The sequence below is a fragment of the Lygodium microphyllum genome, chromosome 13 (genome assembly GCF_053477565.2).
Source record: "Lygodium microphyllum isolate KBCC chromosome 13, Lygodium_microphyllum_v1.1.10, whole genome shotgun sequence".
NCBI lineage: Eukaryota > Viridiplantae > Streptophyta > Polypodiopsida > Schizaeales > Lygodiaceae > Lygodium > Lygodium microphyllum.
This window is the reverse complement of record NC_141147.1, coordinates 106241641-106266019: the sequence shown is the minus strand read 5'-3', so window position 1 is coordinate 106266019 and position 24379 is coordinate 106241641.

Here is a 24379-nt window from a genome sequence, read left to right as displayed (position 1 = left end):
AAATGTCACTAGCATCTGTCACCATAACATAATCCATAGAAGGCTCAAACCTCATAGGCTATTGTTTATCTCTAGTAGATTGCCTCAAAGTTGACTATGGGGGGCTTGTACATCCTATGGAGCATCAAGGATCTAGGCCACTTGGGTATCAGCTCTAGGGGTTGCTACTGCTACAAGCTATCTAGTTGGTTGCACAATAACAGGAGGTTCCTCCTGAAAAAGATCACCTTGCACACCTCAATAACATGCTCATGCTTCTTATATGTTTTCTCCTCATGGAAAACAACATCATGGCTATTGTGGATAATCTTCCAAGTCCCTACAATAGCCCATCTCACCTACATCCCCATAACCAAGAAAGATACATTTTCTAGACTTAGGATCTGACTTATTGCACTTACCCTTGGGTACATGATAGAAACCCTCAATCTGAAGACACTTAAATGAGCATATGAGGTAGGTTCTCTAGACTATACCTCCTCTATAACCTAATAGTCAAGAGTGATACATGGGGATCAATTTATCAAGTATACATCATAGTAACTATCTCAGCCCTGAATTGTCATATTCATGCACTCAGCCATACCATTTTGGGATAGGGTGTATGGGGCTATCAATTGATACCTAATATCCCTCTCATCACAAAACTGCTCAAAGGCTTTAGATACATACTCAACCCCATTATTTGACCTTAGGTATTTTAGCCTATACCTAGACTAGTTCTCAACCAAAGCAAGCCAACACTAAAATGTCGCCAATACTTCTGATTTTTTCTCAATAGGGTATGCCCAAACCATATGCATATAGTCATAAATGAAAGTAACGAAATACTTCATGAGACCTAAGGATTTGAAAGGTATGGGGCCACATACATTGGAATGAATGAGAGCTAATGGCTCACCCATGTGTATCATACCAGACTTTTTATGCATATTATGTGTTTTTTTGCCATATAAACAATGATCACAAGACTCAAAGCACTTATAGTCAAGGGGCAAAAGATACTCCAAATGAGTAAGCATTTTCATTCCTTTCAAGGACATATTCCCAAGGCGGCGATGCCAAAGAGATACGAGTGGAATTGCATCTACTCTCAAAATATGGTCAACTGACCCAAATACAAATAGAGGGTAGAGAGTATTGGACTTAATACCACGTGCAATGACAAAATTCCCATGGGTAATCTTCCATGAGAAATCACCTAAAGAAACTATATAACTTGCATCATCCAAAGTACCAGTAGAGATAAGGCTCTTCATAGAGCTGGTACATGACATACATCATGAAGAGTAAACATGCAACTTGAACCAAACTCCACTTACACATAACCAATATCAATGATCTCCAATGTTAGGTCATTACCCACATGGACAAATCCAATCATACTGTGATAGGAGTGACACCATTCTCTATGAGGGGTCACATGAAAACAAACCTCTGAATCTATCAACCAACACTGAGTATACCCTGACAAAGCATCAATTACCTATGAAGTGTCAAGAGAAGAAGCTCCAATAATGAAATCATCATCAGAATCAGTTTGCATAACATTAATCTCTTCAATCTTAACACTGGACTTGCTAGGGACAATGTTGCGATCATCATTTTTCTCATGTGCTTTACCCTTGCCCTTTTCTTTGCACTTGTCCTTGTGCATTTTATGGCACTGCACACAAGTCAATGAGGACTTACAGTTATAAAATTTACTGCAAAACTATCCACCTAACTGGGAGCGATACTACTAAGAGTTTTTGCCATGTAAATCATTACCATTCCTACTATTATTTGTTGAGAAACACGCATTCTTGAGCAAGGTTTAGCTATGAGGACAAAAGTCAATGACAAGAAGCATGATGACTGAGACTGGATACACTAAGTGTTACTCAAGTGAATTAGGTTCCAAGATAGATTAGCTTGGACTCATAAACAAAATCTTGAGTAGACATAGAAAAGACTAAAAGTACAAAGTACAATAGTATTCTCCTTCAAATGATTGTCAAGTACATTACTTTATAGTTCCATGATGGTAGTACTTTTCCACAATGTGCCTATGGGATACATGTGGCTTCTCCTAGGCTATTGCATGTCCCTTGCCCTACTACTCTTTACAAAGATGCTATCTTAGAAGTGTGATTGCATAAATATCAATGCCCCTCCTCAATCACAACCATAAAAAGCACTGAGTATATAGAAGTTGTCATGAGTAGAACCTTACTAAGTGTAGACATGGAGAAACCAAACATATAAAGCTAGAGGCTATCACAAGGCCTCACTAAGTGTAGAGGCTATAATGCATAGGTTACATGAGGGATGTAAATTTTATGATTGGAGTATTAATGCAAGTACATACAAGGCTTAAAAATTTTCTAATAAAACTTGGAGACAAGGACTGATAGGCCCTTGTGGGTTTTTTAAAGGATCTTCTTTCAAATATGACATTGTAAGCTTTTTGTGATTTTCTTACAACATAACAAATTTTCTTTTCCTTGTCCTTCTTTACTTTGATGCTCTTCACTTTTCTTGCTTCTTCTTTGTCTTTTATCTTCTGGTCTTCTTCTTCATGGTCTTCTTCTTCATTGATTGCTTTGATCTTCTTTTCACTGTTCTTCTCCACTTTTCTTGCTTTGGTCTTTTGGTTCTCCTCAAGCAAAGAGGTCCCACACTTAGGAATTGGCATGTTGAGCAAAGTCGCTAAAAAATCTTTAAGGTCTTTAGGTAAAATCATTGATTGCACTTGGATATAGGCAACTTCATTTCCTCTTGTAAGTAGAGAAAAACTATCTTCTATGTAGTACAGGTAATCAAAAAGTGTTGTGTCACTCTTCATAATAGGTACCCAAATAAAAAAACTTCATTCCATGACTAAGGATCAGCCTCAAATCTTTTAGTTTTGACTAAAAAAAGAGTTGAAAGAAATTGTGTCATAGGACATAAGTTATGGTAGTGTCTGATAACACTATGTAGTATCAAATGATACTAGATTGAATCTTAATGTTGGATTTTTATACTTGATCTTTAACTTGGATATCCTTCTTGCTGGTGGATTTGTTGAGAAGTGAGTTCACACTTAGATAAGAGTGGTAGGCACTTGAGTGAGTTGAGAGGATTGAGAAAATCAAGTGAAATATGAGCTTCAATTAAAGTAGCTATGACTGCCCACTTTAGGTTTACATAGGGGCTTGATTTTTTAAATTGTATGGTTGATCAACTAAATCATTCACTACACGAGCCTCTAATGCTAGAATCCCTTGTAAATGTGAGAGTTGCCACCATCACTGAGATTGAGAAAGAGGATGAGGAAGCAGTGGCACCTGCCTACCTAGGCATATCAGTGACTGCTCACAAGACACACATCTTTGACGTGCTTATTGATGAGGGAGCTAATTGTAATATCCTTACACTTGACCATTGGCTCCTCAATGGTCAGCTGGAGCTATAGCCTACTAATGCTAAACTCAACCCATTTGGGGGTCAGTCCTACTCACTACTGGAAAAGTGCAAAATAACGATCTCTATCGAGTTTGAAAACCTACCTATGATCTTCTATGTGATGCCTAACACCAAGGTCACTGGTAAGGAATTGTTGCTAGGACATTCATTTAAGAAACAAGTACACTACAATGTCGTCTATGACTCGTAACACATTCACCTCACCACATTGGCAATGTTTGGATAGTGCCTAAAGACCTATTATGCTCTCAAGGCTACTACAAAGGCAACAACTAGATTTAATTGCCCAAAACTACAAGCGGCATGCATGCCCCTCAATCTAGGCCCTCTAGTCTATCTCAAAAAAATGCTAAGCCAGCGAGGAATGAGAAATCCATGGACTCTAAGAGCACCAAACCCATAGAACCTCAATGAGTCTATCGACCAAAGTTGAAACCAATTGGTCCTAGCCCAACTGACCCTAACACTTCTAGTGTCCCAATTGCTCCATGAGCAGAAGATAGTGCATCATCTAAGCTGCAAGACCAATCCATGGCACAAGTGGCTGACAAATAGCCCATGGAATAACCTAGAAGGCATGCATTGGTAGTGGATTTATTTAGCCCCTAGCCAAATCCCAACCTCCACAGGCCTCACACCCTTCTATAATCATAGGTCTATCATTGCCTTGGCCTTAGACAATGAGATCTCTCGAGAGCAAGCTCGCACACAACAACTGATCACATCGATTGTAGTAGTAGAGTCTTTGCAACAAGCCACGATTTAGAAGAGCTGACAAAGCTAGCCAACTCTAACTCTTCCTTTTTGCAAAAATGGTATGCTTTGCATCTCCAATGGGAACATGAGGTTGCCAAATTATAACCAACACCAAGCAAAGATGTGCAATCAAAACCGTTGAGTATGACCCTAACTATGTGGCTCCTACCTCATTCTTTAGAGTCTTCGGGCCATCATGCACAAATGACCTTTAGAGGAATATGTCATGGCCCACCTCTATTTCGATTGGATCTTGATTGAGGAAGAACTACATATTGCTAGTAGAATGAACTTCGGTGACTTCGTCTCACTGATGTCCCGACCTACATTACATATGTAGTCATTAGACCTGATGACATGGATCGTCATGCCCACTTGGAGTATAATCCACACTTCTACACTTGGCTCATGATGGAGTAAAGCACAACAAGCATGCACTTAAATGCCCTTAACCCTTCACCCTCCATTCTTAGGAAGGATTTTCATCATTCTCGAGCGGGGGGGGGGGAGGGGGTAAGGTGGAAAAGAAAACATGGCTCAAACTTCAGAACTTCAAACTGAATTTCAAAAGCAAAAAAAGGACGAATAAATGAAAATTTTAAGTCGAGAAAATATTTTATGAAATTCATGCTTGGAATGTGTGGATTTCTTGAAGTACAAAAAGTTTCCATTCTTTACTGGAACATTGCACCATTCCATAATGATTCGATCTTAAACTTTTTCCTTTTTTACAAAAAATACTCTCAAATGAGCTAATTGTAAGCTGTTGTGCCATAATAGGAACTCAAGATGGCATGACAACTTCTATTCTTAGAGGAAGAGCACAACATGTACTATTGACTGGCCACTTAAACACAAGTCTAAAAACCAACTGAAGTACCATAGTGTCAGCAATTTGGAAGAGTTGATAAATAAGGAAGCAACAGTGAGACAAATAGTCGACCAATGCAATCTGTAGATACATAGAGAAGCTGGGCCAAAATATTGACCATGGTGGATGCACGGAATTCCTGATTGAGAACCTTTGACATGAGGAAGAACAATGGCATGATAGCTATGAGGAAGGAAGGCTCCCCTAAAAGGATAAAAGTTGTGCTTAGCCCAAAGATAGTAGAGAAGGCCTTAGGGTTGGCCAATACACACGTGATAGAGACCAAAGAGAGATCTTTATAGCATGTTGAAGATGCTCAAGACAAAGGTTCACAACAATGATGAGATCATTCTAGAAGATATCCTTGACCCTTCCATCTAGTTACAAGCCAAGATGGTGCATACCCTATTTTCTAGCCACTAGCACAATACCCTCATGGCTCGGATTCCAGTGCACCGATGATTGAAAGTATTATAGTAGCAAGGGCCCTAGATGAAGTAAACCTAAATTCCTATGTCCCTAAGATGATTGCATCATCATAAATGCTTGCATCAAAAGCATCCCTAATAGGGTTTGTAGGGGTGCTAATCGCTATCATCCAAGAAGCTGTGAGAGAGATAAGAAGGGAAGAGAAATTAGGGGAGAATTTGGAGAGATCCCCACCTAGGAGCAGCACCTCTCCCTAGTCCCACTAAGCCCATGAACATCTCCAAAAGGAAGAAAGGTGGGAAACAAAGAAGCAAGCCGCAAAAAGAGAAGGTATAGGGAGCCTCATGATGGAAGGGAGTTCAACCTTGATCTCAGTAGCAATAGGAGGAGTCCAATGAAAGTACCGTGAGTGAGCAAGACAGGGAGGGTTTGGTCCTATCAAGCTAGGGGGGTAGAGGAAAATCTTGTTGAAAATTCCAAGCAAGAAGAAGAAGTAGGAAGAAGAGGAGGAACACCTACTCGGAAGGTAGATGAAGAATCCTAAAGGACAAAGGAAGAAGTCACAAGAGGAGTAAAGGCTAAGGAGAGAAGAGGATGAGCAAATGGCTCTCACCATCAGGTTGTTGGTTGAGCAACCCTCCCATGCCAAAGAAGTGGCTAGAAGGAGCCTACATGATGCGCCTAGAGCCAGCTCTGTAATAGAAAAAGTAGCTAGAGGACCCATGCTAGAAGCCAAAGGGAAGGCCCCATTGGAACCTCCCTTGTCCATCATGGTCACCACCACTACTACCACCCAAGAAACCATGGATGCCACAGTGAACCAAAGCAATGTGATGGCTTGGGTGCAATACCTAGTCAATATGTTGCAGGATCTTGGACCATCACCGAGTGAAGGAGGCCCCATACTAGGAACAAAGAGGCCTAACCCAAAGAAGGCTAAGGTGGAAGCCTTGACCATGTCCATACCCTCGACCATGCCACAGATGGTGCAATACCATGAGTATGTCCAAGAACTACTAGGCCAGCTGAAAAGAATAAAAGAAGAGAGGAATGTAGCACTGGCGGAGCTAGAAACTGAAAAGAAAATATTCTCAACCTACCAACTCAAAAAAACATGCCAAATAGCCATCCAACAAAGGTAGATAAGTGACTTGAGGGAAGAGTTGGAAGCCAAACAGGCAATAGAAGGAAAAACGGAGGAGAAAGTTGCAAAAGAGCCCCATGGCGAGGGAAGCGGAGAATAGGTGATACTGGAGGAGGACTTTTTGGTTCTTCTAGAACAAGCAGATGCAAGAGTACCTTGACTAGCTAAAGAGAATTGGAGATGAGCTCACTAAGGAGCTATAGAGGGTTAGGACCCAAGTCTATACAGAGAGCGCAGAAAGGAGAAACAACAAAAGAAAGAGCTGCTCAAGGAACTAGTGAGACCAAGGTACAAAGAGATGAGGTCGCAGCTAAAAAACTAATAGAGATGAAAAACCAACTTCAGATGGCCCTCTTAGAACAAGAACGACTTGCAAAGTAGGTGAACCGCTTTAAATAGTAGAAAGAGAAAATGCTCGAAAGCTATAAGGAGCAAGAATAGATGGTTATGATATTGTCTTGGTACCAGAATCAGAGTGTAGAGAGGATGTGCGAAAAGGCTAGGGCAAAGGAGGAATAGACCACTAGAAGACTGAGAGATCTCATTGAACGCCTCGCCTTGGTAGAAAGCAAACAACTCATGACATTGGCTAGGATGGAAGCAATGGAGGCAGTTTTTGAGGCCCAACATCAAGCCTTTTTGAACACAGTCCTACATGTGACTCAAGATAAGGGTGAAGACACCATGAAAGGGCTACGATGGAGGAAGCTCAAACTTACAAGACGTGCCCTAAGATATGGCCTTTAGAAAAGAGTACTAAAAGAGAGCACCAGCCTAAGTTGGAGGAGTTAGGGTTTAGAGAGCCAGAACAACCAACTCAACGACCTACTGTAGCTCCAACAAAACCACCAAGAGAAGAAGGGCTAGACTTCAAATAAGGCCAAGATGAAGGAGAACAACCACAAGAGTAGAGCCTAGCATAGCACGTGTGCAAGAACACACGGAAGAGAAGGGTGAGGAAGCTGCCCCTAAGAGGGCTGTGGAAAGGAAGTGCAAGTAGAGAGAGCAAGTAGAGCTAGCACAAAGAAGGAGACTCCAAGCAAGGCCGTAGCAAGTTCTTGAGGTCCAGGTCCAACAAAGAGAGAAATGCCACCCTATAAACTAGGCCTAGGAATTGGTTGTTTGGGAGCAATGGGAAAATCAAAGCTGACCCTTTGAGTTCTCTTTCCACTATCCTTGTTCCTTAGACAACATTCTATCTCTAAGGATGATGGAGTAGGTGATCAAGCTCGTGCAGCGGCTGGGGTAAAGGTGGACAGAGGAGAGGAAAAGACACCCCACAAGGTGGCAAAGAGAGCCCGCAGATTATTGGCAAGACAAGGTTTGGAAGATTTTGAAGACTGTCAGTGGATATGAAGCCCAACCACAATGTGGCAGAGATGCATTTAGGACACCAATCTTGATGCTTGGATGGCCTTCTATTGCACCATACTAAATGAGTGCAATGACCCTACCTACATGCCATATGCGCTGAGAATAGAGATAGATTACAATCCATAAATAAATGGCATGTACAACTTTCCAAGGACCTATAATATGAATACAAAAAGCCCAGAGAAGTGCCTAATCTTTACCAAGCAGGACATTTTCCTATCCATCAGGCACTTCCTCGACCAATGAAGGAAGAGGCCCGACTCTCGCCACTCTTTTTTAATCTAAATGCAAGTATTGATAGCTATGTGATGACTTCTAATGATGAGGGGAGGATGCACTCCTGCCTTCTTTTTGCATGGTCATCTTGGAAGATGTGAATGATAACCGCTTCACTAGGTGCAGCCATCCCTTTCTATTAACAACACCTCTAAATGTACCTGTTAACATAAAAGCCCACTTGGAGAGTAGATCCTTCCTTACCAAGTCCCTTAGGCCCCCTCAAAATGTAACTTCTGAGGAGTATTGAGATGATGTCTGCATGCTCCCTCCCAACATATTTTAAAAAAGAAAAATAAATAAAATTTTAAATTTTAAAAAAGAGAGGGCTAACAAAAGACCCACACAAAGCAAAAGGAAAGAAACAATGAGTGTTCCCATGTATATCAGAGTGCCACAAACACTGCACCTAGGGGTTCTCAAGTTAGATATATCCGGTGGCCTTGGTGGTCGGTTGGCTTTGTGCCTAACCCCCTAGCCCTTCTTGTCCCCCCACTTCACACTTAGAGTACATCAAGGGTAGGATACACCTAGGGAGTTTGCACTTGCCTATAGTTAGATGTGTCTCTCTAAGTCACATCACATCACCTCCCCTCTACACAAACAGGATCCTCAAGTGTGGGACAATACCAAAGGCTTCCTTGAGGTCCAACTTCTAGTTTCACTGGCATGGAAACCATGTAGCACTGCATGGTGGGTAGACACACCCCCAAGTAGTGCACTTCCTTTGTCTTTTTCAAGTATACTCAACAACTGTGATCAACCATCGACATCGGAGGCCCTCACTACCCACTCAAATCTATCCTTGACCTTTGCAATCTCTCATCCAAATTTGTGATGCTTCTTCTTCATGACCAATCTCCACAAAGCCCCACCATCGATCCACATGACAACCCTTCAACCACCCAAGCTCTCATCAACAAGTGCCAGCAAGTGCCATGGGATTAGCACTCAGCTAGGAGGGGGGTAATGTTAACCCCCATGCAAAGAAAGCAAAAAAATAAATAAAAACATGTAGGAAAAAAATAGAAAAAGGTGGCCCGACTAAAGAAATATGAGAAAAAAGGCCAGGATAGTGAGGCACAAGGACAACCTTAAAAGTTAAGGGCAAGCGCAAAAGATGAAAGGTGCATTTTAATATAAAAGCACACTCTACACTCTACACTCTACACTTTAAATCTTTGTAAAAGAGCACTAGGCTTCCTCTTGTGTAATTTATAAATGTAGATGGGAATGGGTGAAGGCACAATGCAAATAGAAAGAGAATAGAAAAAGAGAACCTAGGCTAAAATGACCGGTCATGTAAAAAAGGGAAGGGTGCCCAAAGGGAATTAGGGTTTTATACAAAATGCAAAAAGTGAATGAAGAAGCTCATTCTTGTGTGTTTCCAAAACTAGCTCTCCTCTTGTCTTTTTCTTTTGGTTCTTGCTTGCTTGAGCTTGTGCTTGAGAGAGAGTGTGTGAGGGTGAGGGACCGTGGTGGAGAAGCTCTCTATCTTCTCCTCTCTTATTCTTCTTCTTCTTGTCTTGCACATGGAAATGGAGCTTGGAGCTTGGAGCTTGGATCTTGAGGATATGAGCTTGCACCTTGGATCGTGGAGATACTAGAGTGCTTGAGGGGGAGGCAACTTGATTGAGCATGGAGGTAAGCTCACTACACTTGTAGGTGTGAGAGTGCGTATGGCTATGTGAGAGGTAGGCATTGCACTTAGGCTTGAAACACTTGAAGCAATAAGAAGTCCCTGGGTCTTGGCGGTCAAGCGAGAAGCTTCCACAATAACTAATCTTGGCCATGAGATGAGGTTTACTGAGATAGGTGCATAAATTATCAATAGTGCTTGCAAAGTTATCAGGAAAGGAGAAAGGAGTAATAACTTGTATGACGTAAGTGCTCTTACATCCATCGCTAGTGCAGGTACAAGTAAACTTTGGCATGAAACATTTGGTCACATTAGTTTTGTAGTGTTGAAAGAGATGCATAAGTAAAGTATGGTTGCTCACCATTGTGGAAATGGCAAGGTACATTCTTAAGGGCAAGGGATTTCCTTACTAGTTTTGGATAGAAGCTATTAATACTATAGTCTACATTCTCAATTAGAGTTACAGAAAGGCTCTTAAGGGAAAAACTCCTAATGAGACCTATTCTAGTAAAAAGACAATTTGTCTCACATTTTAGAACTTTTGGATGTGAATGTTATGTGGAGAAACAAGTCAAATCCAAAAAGCACAAATGTATCTTCTTAGGTTATAGTGATCAGTGAAATGCTTACAAATTATATGACCAAGAGGCAAAAAAGATAATAGGAATCCATGATGTGGTGTTCAAGGAGTAGCCTCATACAATGCAGGAGGAGAATATAAATTCTTCCACTTTATCATCTAGCAAAGAATGGCTCCATAGAAGCTCTTGAAGTTCAATCCTTGGCCATTCTTGCTCAATCCTTACAATTCCTTTAAGAATATTTACTGAAATGAATCCCAGGGTTGAAATGATGAAGAATCTTCAAGAAATGGAAGAGAAATTGAAGCTTGAGTTGAAGCTTTCATGGTTGTCCATGGATTGCATAGTTAGGGTTTGAAGGGAGCAAAAGGATGAGAAATAGATCTTCATTTGAGAGTCTAGACATTAGAGACTTGAAGTATAATGTGCCAACGATGGATTAGAAGCATCAATGTTGTCAAGGAGGTGAAGAAATCATGAAGAACATGTTGATAAAATCAACGCTAGTTTTAGGTAGCTGTCTACTCCATGTGGCATCATCCCAGACTTATCAAAATGATATTCAACCTATAGAGTTTGATCCTTGGAAGTTTCCTATACCATCCATTCTTGAAGAGAAGTAAGATTCATGGAGAAAGATAAGGTTGAAGGGATGAAGATTCCATGGAGATTTTGGACATGATGAACAAGAAGATATTTTCTAAAAAGTAACCACAATTTGTTTCTCTTCCAAGTCCAATGGACTCCTATTAGACCATGTTGTCTTCAAAATTGCATGAAAATTTGATGACAATCTATTATCTTGTCCATCCACCTCGATATCTGTCCCTTCCATCTGTTGAGATATTCAAGCTCAGTCTACCTACTACCTATTGACACATGACAACCGAGTGTGTGTAGCTATCAATCATGTGTGTGTCTTGAATAAGTCAGTAGCTCACTTAACTAGAGTTGGAGAGTTAGTCAGTGATTAGTCACTAGACCTAAGTTATATGTACCTTTTATTTTTGAGTGTGATAATAATGAAAATGAATATTGACGGTGGTGGATTACTCTCTGTTGCCCCCCTATCTCTCTCTCTCTCTCTCTCTCTCTCTTAACATGGTATCAGAGCCATCAACCCCTATGAATTTGTGAAGCTTGAGATGTTTGGGAGCTCGGCATTGGCATTGTGGGAGTTGGAGTTTGAAGTTAGGAGCTGGAATGAAGAGATTTGAAGTGGTCTATCGAAGAAAAGAGAGCTATCTTGAAATGTATTGTAGCAATGGCAGCATAGCTTTGTTCATTGGTATATATCTTGTGCATGAGGTGCCTCCAACTTGTTGAGGCTTTTCAAGAGGATTTTTTGCCACTTGAATGAGCTCTATTGCATGAGCATTCAATAGAATAACAACAACAAACTCGAAAACATGGGCAAATCTGTGCCTACTCAAGAATGGATAAATGGACAACTCGAAGGGTTGATATGATGAAGGTTATGTAGCTCAATAAGGAGCTAATCAAAGCAAGAATTATTGGCATCACTAATCACAGCAGAAGCAGCCCCCATTTGAACCTAGAGACCATTGTAAACAGATTGAAACTATCTGTGTATCTACTTAGAATTGTGAGAAGTATTCAGCCTTGAAATGCTTGTGTTGGTGGGCATAGTCAAGTTCATGATATGTTTGGCAATGTATATGTCTTGAACTTTGTGTATTTGGCATGATTAAAAGGGGATAACAATTTATTTTTGGAATACTTTACAGATCTAAAATTGCAGGCTGAAAATTTTCATTAAATGTATGACATATCATACTTGACAGTTGAAGTGCTATGATGCTTGTTTGGTACCTGCAAAAGCATGGATCTTTTCCACATGTATTGGGGATGTGATATGGATGTTGTGGGCTGGAAATACTTTAAATATAGACTAAATTCACCAGTAGTTATACAATGGGCTTGCTATTTATAGCTACTGATCATATACACCACTATTGATGCTTGTATGTACCTGCATTGAACCCTCATGGTTATGGGGCATGTCAAAAATGTTTTGAGGCTATTTTGAGCTAAAATTTCTTCAAATTACACATATAATTTACGACTGGTTACAACATTGAACTGATTGAAAACTATCTATTACAGTTATGGAAACTTGAGCAAGAATTTACGCCTATGTGATCATGTATTTTTCTCTACGAGACATGGCACATGTCTAATGTGATTTGAGGATATTTTGCATGCAGTGAATGAAACCTACTTAGCATGCTATTGAATATAGTTGTTATGACATGTTTGGAGATGTTTGCCATGTTTTTGAGCTAGGAAATCATTGATTTTTGTAGTCAAATTACTATCATAAATTTGAGGATTGAAACTTTGTATAAAGTGTACTGGGTTAGCCAGGGAGTCACCAGACACTATCTAATTTAGACTGCATTGAATACATAAAGTTGCAGATATGGAAAATGCTAAAAGGATTGATAACATAACTCAAATAGTAGGTGTCAAATTAGACAACAACAACTATGCTATCTAGAAGTTCAGGATGGAGAACTTTCTCATTCGCAAGGGTTACTAGGACTTGGTTACAGGTGTGGAGGCTGAGCCCAAACGCCCCGACAAGAATGAAACTCTTGATGAGCTTAGGGCACATTGGGCATGGACTAAGAGAGCTCATAGGGGTACTACATTGGCTACCCCTATGTATTTTTGATGCTATGGTTATGCAAATAATGAATTGTAGCTCACCAAAGGATGCATGGGATATTCTGACGAGATACTATGGTACTACCACTAATGCCTGAAAAATACAACTGAAGCAAAAGTTTAACACATTGATGGATAGGAAAGGATAGTCCATTCAAGGATATGTGATTGAGATCAAGACTATTGTGGATCAGCTAGTGTCCATTGGGATTGAGGTAGATGATGAGGATTTGGTGGCTGCGACCCTCAATGGTCTAGGGCCTAAATACAATTCCTTCGATACGTCAATTTCAGTTAGGGTTGAAATGCATGACTTTAATGAACTTGTATCATTTCTTATCCATGAAGAAGTGAAATTGGGTTGACTACAAGCTTGAGTAGCTCTAACAACAGAGATGTAGCTTTTTACTCTAATCAAAGAGGTCATAATCATCGTGGCAAAGGTTCTAGCCATGGTAGGGGAACTCAACATCATGCATCTCAACATGGATAAGTTCAGCAACATGGATTTGTTGGTAGAGGTGGTGGATACTCTCATGCGAGGGGGATATTTCATTCTAGGGACAAAGAATCCTGGTATACTTAGTCTACTCATGAAAATGCTAATAAGGATAAAGATTGCCATTATTGTGGCAAGCATGGCCACATTGCAAAAGAGTGCTGGAAAAACCAAGCTAATCAAAAGGGTAGACAATAGGGATACTATGCATCTTCTATCATGCATAGCTTGAGACTATTGAGAGATTGTTTGCTATGCCTTATGTATGCAACAAAGGCAAGTAGCAAGGAAAGTATGATGATTTCCATTATTGTGGCAAGCATGGCCACATTGAAAAAGAGTGCTAGAAAAACCACGCTAATCAAAAGGGTAGACAACATGGATACTATGCATCTTCTATCATGCATAGCCTGAGACTGCTGAGAGACTGTTTGCTATGACTTATGTATACAACAAAGGAAAGTAGCAAGGAAAGTCTAATGATGTCTAGTATATAGATTCTGGTGCCTCAAATCACATGACACCACATGGTGAGTGGTTTGATGAGCTAAAAACTAGTGCTAATGGCTATGTATGTATTAGAGATGATTCTCAGGAAGCATGACATAGTACACACAGGGATTGTTCCCTTGGTTATGCCTAATGCCAAGAAAAAGCACTTGCATAATGTATTACATGTACCATTGATCACCAAGAATTTGTTATTTATAGGTTAGATGGTTGAGTAGAACTTGCAGGTATGATTCAATAGAGATGGTTACTTTATGGAGGAATATAGTAGAGGCTATATATTGGTTGCTAGAGGCCAGAGACATGGTAGGATATTTACAATGGATGCAAACATACCTAAATTGAATGTTGCTATGTTTGCTCATGATGGGGCAAGTATCCGAGACATTGAACTATGGCATAAATGGATTGGACATATAAATGTCCAAAAGTTGAAAAATATGTAGCATAAAGAGCTTGCTACAGGGCTACCAAGGTCTAAGTATGTTGATTTGGGACATGTATGCTCAGCATGGCAATTTGGGAAACAAGCCAGAATTCCATTTGCCAAGAATACACAAAAAAGTAGCAAACCTTTATAGCTTGTGCACTTAGATGTTTGGGGACCCACCCATAACATATCCCTTCTAGGTGGATCTAGATATTATGTGACTTTTGTGGATGACTATAGCCGGTACACATGAATATACATCTTAAATCATAAAGACAAGGTGTTGGATAGCTTTATGGATTTTAAAGCTCATGCTAAAAAAGAGCTTAATTGTTATGTCTCATGCTTACGGTTTGATGGTGGTGGAGAGTATTTCTCAAATGAGTTTGACATAGACTTGGCAAAGCAAGGGATTAGGGGGTAACTGACTTGTAGCTATACTCCACAAGAGAATGGATTTTCTAAACAAAAGAACAGGGTGATTATGGAGGCAGCTAGGGCTATGTTGAATGAGAAGGATATGCCTTTGTCTTATTGGACTGAAGTAACACTTACGTCTGTCTATGTTATGAATAGAGCACTTACAATAGGAATACATGAAAAGACGCTGAGTGGTCGATTTTTCCTAGGAAACATGCTCAAAATTTGCCAAAAATTTTACATTTCAAGGAAAAAATAGATTTCGTCCAATGCGGCATAGGCAATCGAGTTGATTTTAAGCAACAAGCAGCTGATGGGTTCCAAAAGTGCTTTAAAGACCCACCGAGAAACGGTTGGGAAATTTTCATAATTTCCCATGATGTTGGATGAGACCCCAAAAAGAGCCAAGCAGTGCACGACCTCGAGACGGATGCCCAGAATTTTTCAGAAGTCGATTCGAAGGTCGGATGGGAGTGCCTAGAGGCCAAGGCCCAAAATTAACTCAAGTGTAAAAGGACTTGTGACTTAGGTGGTGTGACCCTTGGGGTCTCCATCCCCCAAAATTTGACGAATGAGGGGGAGGCATTTTTTTTGTGAAGGCGTGAAGGATATGGTGACGTCTTGCAACATGGTGTTGATTTTTGTGAGAGGGAGGGGGCTATGCACCTCAATACACCCATACTATCTAATCTTACCAGCCTGATGCATCCTCCCTTCACTTTCCATCACCATTCTCTACTTGTCCAATGGCTACCTAGATGGATAGATCAGAAACTAGTCTTTCTCTCTCCTCCCTCCCTCTCCCCTCTATGGGTTGTTCATGCGCACTATCTTGAAGGAAGAGTCGGGAAGGAGATTGAAGCAAATGATGATGGAGATTAATGGAGATGCTAAAGCTTGATGTGCAGCATGTAATTGAAAGCAATGGAGGCTCCGTCTGCTGGTCACGCAATCATTCAATGCTTATTAGGTTTGGTAGAAACACGGTATGACTATTTTTTACGAAGGAAATGAAGGTTTTTTGATATTTTATGATGGAAATGATGTTCTTATGTAATGAAAAATTGTTTGAGTGCTAGTTGTTTAATTTTTAATTGTTTCCTATAAAAAAATTCCGATTTCATAATGATTCACATGTGCTATTTAAATCCCCGCAAAACCCAAAATGCGGGTTTTTAAGGGTAAAATGATGGTTTTGTCATTTCGGGTGGGTGAAATGTGTTCCTATGGGGGAAATGGAAAATAAAATTTAATTTTAGTATGCTAAAATTATTGGTATAAGGAAAATTATAAAATAATAGATATTATTCTCAAATAAATGCTAGAAAATAAGAAAAAATAAGTGGAAAAATGGAAATACACTTCATAAAAATAAGAAAAAATATAATGAGTGTTTGTGAATGTATGGTAGTGGCAGAGCATGAGGTTTAGCCTCAAATTTTCCTATCTCTTTTTCAAAGTTTGTGATTTATCGCTTTTCATACATCAAAATATGACAAAATGAACCCCTACACCTATGCAATGGAAGCACTACCTAAAAGTAGGGGGTGGGGTGTTTGAATGATGCGATTTGGGTGCTAGTTATAGCTGATTTTGCTGATGCATATCATGATATAGGGCTTGTAGTATTTTAATTAAGAGGATAATGGCATGAGCATTGTCTGGGTGCTATCCTTACATCGTTGCAACGAGTTAGTAAATGAGCATCGAAAATCCTGGTTGTGAATGTCACGTTTCTAATTGAAAATTATGTTTGAGCACATTAGGATCACCCACTTTTGCATGTGCATATCAACCATGGTATCGGAATATGAAGAATTGGATGCATAACACCTGTTTTTCATTATGATGACCTACGCTTGAGTGTGTGAGACAACCTAATTTGTAGGCTAGTCGATTGCTTTTTGGAATTGTTTGGTAAGGACACATGGTATCTCCTGGAATATGTTCAAAATAAAGAGTGGAGCTTGTATCTTGTGTACTTTATGTTAGAGGGACACATCTTGGGGCCAATTCCCGAGGTGTAGGAGAGTCGGAATGGAGCCACGACAACCAGTGGAGAGGTGCTTTCCATTTGTGCTATGAGGAATTATGCCTATATGTTATGGGATCTTCTTCTCTGAGGAGAAGGGATGGTAGACGTTTGACTATGACCTAATACAAATGCAGAATCGACATTAGCATTTAGTGTAGAGTGAATCTTAGATACTCCTAGCCCGTGAGGCCATGTGGTAGGGGTGTTTGTTGTGTGTATGAGGTGTGCCATATCTAGTGCCGGCCCATTTTAGGTCCCATTAGTGGTGCGTTTGTCGGGAGCCACCAATAAGGAGTGGTTCCAAATCTAGGGTTTCTGGGGACCAAATAGTTGGTTTATGTCCTTCGACAATAACTATCAAGCCAAAATACAAAAAGAGGAATGTGTTGAGAGGGCTAGACGACGGTTGGAGATTCTAAGCCGCTATTCTCCTTAAAGGAGCAGTCCACTATGCATAAGCAGCAGTGTGCTAAGAGGGCTTGATGGTGGTTGGATATTTTAAGGCACTATTCTCTCAAAGGAGCAGCCCACTACGCATAAGCGGTAGTGGTTCTAATAACCTAAGTGTCATAAGAAACCCTTTGAGTGTAGAGGAAGTCTTAGTACTTCCCTTTCCAGTCAATCAGCCCACTTCAAGTCGGGGTGTATTTTTACCTACACAAACTCATGTTGTCAATCTGGTTATAGCCATAGCACAATCCATCACAATTCCACCAGGGACACTAGATTTACCGGCATTAGGAGCACCTTTGCCCATCTTCCATGGGTTAGCAAAAGAAGATGGAGAACTCCATATTAAAGAGTTTCAAACACTCATGTTCAACTATCGACTCCAAGACGAAGGACACTTAATGATGTTCTTCAATATGATATTAAAAGGAAGGACAGCAGTATGGTATCACGGTGTAGAGGTCGAAACCATAACTAGAATTGACCAATTCTTCACGCCCTTCCGTAGAGAGTTTTCCCTTGAGAGGGGTGGATAGTATTGGTTGCATGTTTTGAATATGTAACACCCCAAGAGCCAAATGAGAATATCCAAGCCTATGCCAAGAAACTTAAACAATTTATGTGCAAACTTAATACCTATATTCCCATTCCACCGGCTGCATAATTGCAATATTTTCTACATGGATTAGATTTCAACATCTAGGTGTAGCTGAGTAGTGTTGCTTTGGCCGACATTGACACTGCTATTACCCAATCAGAAGAAGTAGAGTCACGCTTGCAAGTAGCTTATGTAGCAAGGATAAATTGGAATGGTAATAATTTGACACTGACCAATAGGAGTCAAGGTGACCCCATGTTAAATGTGAATGGAAGAGGAAGTATCATGCCAAATTTGCTTATGTTACCACCTCCTCCTAGTCTGACTATGCCTATGGCTAGTCATATGGGCCCACTAAATGGTGGAGGCCAAACAACAAACCCAAATATTGTCCCAGTAGGTCAGTGGTTGATTCCTAATCAAGTGGTTAGGCCAATGGGACAACAGATAGACAATTGTAGCTATGAATTGAGTGCCTCTAATGTCCTTGGCCAAGTTAAGGACATGATGAAGCACTACACTGATATGATTTCTGAGCAATATAGACAAATAGATGTGGACATCAATTTTCTTAAGAAGAAGAAGAATTTGATAGGGAGGCGACGCCCTGAAGAGGGTGCCCCCTCAAGATTCAGCTATAAGTGGTGTGGTGCCCAACATTTCCCTAGGAATTGTCCAAATGTCAAATGTGATATTTGCGAAAAATCTAGCCACGTAGCTGCTACCTATTGGAGTAAGATCAATTCTCTCCAACAAGGGAGTAAACTGCCATGTCCAATTAACCATTGCGCATAAGGGAATAATCTTCTGCAAGATGAGGAGCCAAGACAAATACTGCAACGAGGAAAGACTATTGTAGAGAAGTTGCCTCATGCTAGTGGAGTCAGTCTTATTGAGGTCGTACATGTCAATGACACTAAAACTTCTAATCTATGAACCCTAACAAGAGGTCAAAACACTAGAGAGGATGACAAAGGAACTGTAAAACCTGTTGAGGGAAACCGTGAGCAAGATGTTAGGGGAGAGCAAGTTCTGAATCCTGATATGGAAGGTGGACCTCTAAGGCCTGTTGATGGTAAATTTGATCCCAAGAAGGATAAAAGATTGCCAAGAAAGCAGGCAAAAGTTAAAAGAGGCACCAAATCCAGTCCAAAGACCAAAGGAGAGACTAGTTTAGCGAGAGAAGAGAACTTTGGCTAACTATCACAACTTTGATCTAGCAAGTTCTCTTTGCAAAGTGAAACTAGATGTGAATCTCTTGCAATTGATTAAACTGTCTCTAGGAGTACGCAATGAATTCAAGAAAATCTTGTGTATTGGGTATATTGTAGAACCTTTGGGCATAGCACGAGTGGGAGAAGATTGGTTTGATCATGCTGAAAAGCACTGTCCCCCAGGGTTCTAGCATATGTGGATGGAATATTACTGGAGCTTGCTATCGTAGACACTGGATCCTCCATCAATATTATGAGTTCAGATTTGATGGAGAGGCTAGGTCTTGAAATTTAAAAAGAAAGCTCCACACTTCTTAGGATGGCTGATGACAATTTAAGGCAACTAGAAGGTTGCATCACTAAAGTCCACATTATTGTTGCAAGAATGGAATGCTATCTGGACTTTAGGGTGATAAGGTTTGCAGGACGTCCTAGCTATCAAGTTTTTCTAGGCAGGCCATGGATTTTACGAACATACTGTCAAGTTGATATACCTACTGGTCGAGTGATTCTAGGTAGAGGTGCTAATCGTGTAATAGTGGATGCTTACTGTGAGTCTCCTCAGAGTGAGAGAGCTCCTTTATCCTCTACTGAACTAGAAACAGTAGATGATCCATTTGGTAGTGAGACGTCATCGAGCAATGGATCTAAAAAAGGGTCCACTAACAGAAGACATCTATCAAATAACATTGAATGAGCCAATAGAGCCTCAAAATAGGATAAGAGACACATACGTTATTGAGCTGGAACTTGGTATGCCAAACGATTCGCGCCAATAAAATTAGGTTCCATGCTTAGTTTTCAGAAGAAAGAGAGGACTATGTGTCCTTAATATGAGAGTTCTGCAAGATCTTTCCTTGGAGCTATGAAAAACTTAGGGGCATTCCCCCTAGTCAGGTTGTGCATATCATTCCTCTAAAGGAAGGAAGTGGGATTGTACGTCAGAAAGTAAGGCGCATGCCTTTTGAACTAAGGGATGGGCTCTTTGAGGAGCTAGAGAAGTTGCAAAAAGCAGGTTTGATCTTCCATGTTCAACATACTAAATGGTGTTCACTAGTTGTGATCAGAAAGAAGAAAAATAATCAAATCCGGCTTTGCGTGGATTTTAGAGAGCTGAATAAGCAAACAGTTAAGGACTACTACCCGTTGCCCTTTATTGCCCAAATTTTGGATCAACTAGCAGGTAGGGAAATTTATTCATTCATGGATTTCTTTGTAGGGTATAACCAAATGGCGTTGCTGAGCAAGACAAGCTGAAACAACATTTATTACTATCTTTGGTACCTTTATGTACCATGTGATTGCATTTGATTTATGTAATGCACCTAATTCATGGCAAAGAGTAGCCGACAAGACCTTTGGTGCTATCTCCCTTGAGAAGTTGAAAGTATTCATTGATGACTTGGGGGCAGCCACCACAAGAGAAAGGCAGTTGATTATTTTGCGAAAGTGTCTTGAGCGTTGCAGACAATTTTACATAGCTCTTAACCCATGGAAGTGCGTCTTTGGGATACCTTATGGGCTATTATTAGGTCATTTGGTCAGTTCAGTAGGGATTGCGACTGACCATGAAAAGATCAAGGTCATAGCCGCCATGATTCCGCCACGTACTCTAAAGGAAGTGCATAGCTTTCTACCATCGGTAGGGTATTATTGGAGGTTTATTAATGCCTTGGCAAAAAGAACGTTGCCACTGACAAACCTATTGTCCTTTAATTGTCAGTTTGCATGGAGTGATTCTTGCAAAGTATATTTTGATGATGTGAAGCAGGAGCTTGCCAAAGCACCTCTTTTAAAAGCACCTAAAAGGGGGAAAATGTTCTACATATTTTCAACAACCACCATGTATAGTATCAGCTACTGCTACTTATTCCAAATTTGGGAGGAAAAGTGGTACCATCCAATAGCTTTTGCTAGTCGGAAGTTGGGCATATTGGAAATTAACTATACCTATATGGAGAATTTGTGCCTTGCAACAGTATTTGCGACCAAAAAATTTAGTCACTACATTTTTTATGAGAAGGTGGTTTTTTATATGAAGGCGGAAGGACTTTGATTGTTGCTGAACAAGTTATAGCCGCTTGATCACGCAGTCATTCAATGCATCTCGGGTTTCATAGAAACACAGTATAACTATTTTTTATGAAGAAAATGAAGGTTTTTTTATATTTTATGATGGAAATGATGTTCTTATGCGATGAAAAATTGTTTGAATGTTGGTTGCATCATGTTTAATTGCTGCCTATTAGAAAAGTCTGATTTCATAATGATTTACATGCGCTATTTAAATCCCGCAAAACTTAAAATGCGATTTTTAAGGGTAAAATGATGGTTTTGTCGTTTCGGGTGCTATTTATTGCTGATTTTGCTGATGCATATCATGATATAGGGCTTGTATTATTTTAATTAAGAGGATAATGGCATGAGCGTTGTCTCGGTGCTATCCTTACATCATCGCAACGAGTTAGTAAATGAGCATCAGAAATCCTGGTTGTAAATGTCACATTTCTGATTGAAAATTATGTTTGAGCACATTAGGATCATCCACTTTTGCATGTGCATATCAACCATGGTATTAGAATATGAAGAACTGGATGCATAACACCTGTTTTCGTTATGATTACCTATGCTTGAGTGTGTGAGATAACCTAATCTATAGGCTAGTCGATCGTTTTTGGAAATTATTTGGTAAGGACACGTGGTATCTCTTGGAATACATTCAAAATAAAGAGTGGAGCTTGTATCATGTGCACTTTATGTTGGAGGGACACATCTTGGGGAAAATCCCTGAGGTGTAGGAGAGTCAGAGTGGAGCCGCGATAGTCAGTGGAGAGGTGCTTCCCTATGTTTGTGCTACGAGGTATTATGCCTATATGTTATGGGATCTCCCTCTGAGGAGAAGGGATGGTAAACGTTGGACTATGACCTAATACAAACACAGAATTGACATTAGCATTTAGTATAGAGAGAATCTTAGACACTCCTAGCCTGTGAGGCCGTGTGGTGGGGGTGTCTGTTGTGTGCATGAGGTCTGTGGCGGCTAGCACCATTGCCAGTACTACCAGCCCATTTTCGGTCCCATCAAACACCTTATGAGCAGTTGTATGGCTACAAGCCTAACATTCAACATCTGAAAGTATTTGGTATTATTGCCTATGCTCATGTTCCAAATGACAAATGGAAGAAACTTGACCCTAAAGTATTGAAGTGTGTTTTCATTGGATACGTATAGGAGAGAAAGGCATATAGGTGCATTGTTCCAACTATACAAGAGATAATGCTCAATCGTAATGTTGTATTTGATGAGTTAGTATCTTGGTATGGTGCTAAGAAGCCTCCAATATATGACGACACTTCACATGGCACATATGCTAAAAATGAACAGTCATATACTTTTTCTATCAGTGGACCTACTCAAGATGCATCTAGCATTATGAGTCCTTGAACAGGTAGGCTATGTAGCCATGGGTCTCCATCCAACTAACATGGATATGTTTGTGAGGGGGAGAGATAAAGGAAAAGAGAAGGTCTTTGATGATATTACAGGTCCATTGGCTTTAGGTTATGACTCTTCTAAGAGTCTTGACACAGCGCATTTTGTATACGTGCAGTGGTTAGACCTGGAGTTAAGGAAAGATATGTACCACCTCATGAGAGAGTAGAATCTAGTTCACCTCCATTGTGGAGATTGCAGAGACAAAGAAAGAATGGGGATATGCTTACCTACACTGGATACTCGATGAAACATTATGCATACATGAAAGAGGTGTAGAAATACAAAGAGCCTAGATCTTTTGCAGAAACAGTTAAGGATGAGAACTGATGCAAGGCTATGGATGATGAATATGGGGCTTTTTCTGAAAAATATAACATGAGATTTGGTTGAGTTGACTGAGGGCAAAGTGCCTATTGGATGCAAGTGGGTCTATAAACTAAAATGTAAGTCTGATGGCTCAGTAGAGAGGTATAAAGCCAGATTAGTAGTGAAAGGATATGCCCACAAGAATGGGCTTGATTATGAGGGAACCTTTAGTCCAGTTGTACAAATTGTTATTGCTAAGAATTGCATGGTGGGGGGACTTGCTTGAGCTGCAACGCCAAACACACACTATACACACAAGAGGAAGCTCACTCAAGAACACAAAAAGAGAGATGGAGGTCAAAACGTTTTCTTGCTAGTTTTTTATTTTTCTTCCACATGTTATACAATGTACACAAAGTATAGATAGGATATAACATAAATGAAAGTAGCCTACTAAGTCAAACAGTGTATAATTGACTATACTAATCAATTGGTGCTATATCTATGCAAGCTGTAGGTAGGTGTAACAAACTAAATATAATAAGTGATAAGTCAATGCCCATGTGAGGATCATAATGACCACTAACGCACTAAGTGTAGATGTGCAGACCCATCTAGCTAGGTGGTCCATCATCAATGTCCTCTCTTTTTGAGCTTGCCATCTCAACAGCTATAACATTGGCCGCATCCAAAGACTAGAATCTTTATCAAACGGATGTTAAAAATGCTTTCTTAAATGGTGATTTAGAAGAAGAGGTTTATATGGATTAGCCAACACATCTGGTGGGTTTAGAGGCAGGGGGAGATCACCTCGAGGTAGAGGTGGTGGTTTTGGTTCATGGCAGTCGTCTGATCAGTCCAACAGGGACAAGGACTGCCATTATTGTGGCCGGTATGGGCATATTGCAAAGGATTGTTACAAGAAGCAAGGAGATATGAAGGCAAAGGGCAGACAGCATGGGCACTATGTATCTTCCAGTGGTGCTCATGATGAGTCAGTTGATAGACTCTTTGCCATGCAGCATGTATCTAAAAATGCATCGAGACATGATAGAGATGACAGATGGTACATTGACTCTGGAGCGTCAAACTACATGACCCCGCATGGAGAGTGGTTTGATGAGATGGTTGCAGGTACACATGGTCATGTATGTACTGGGGATGACACCCAACATGACATAAAGCATAAAGGGATTGTTCCTCTTATGAT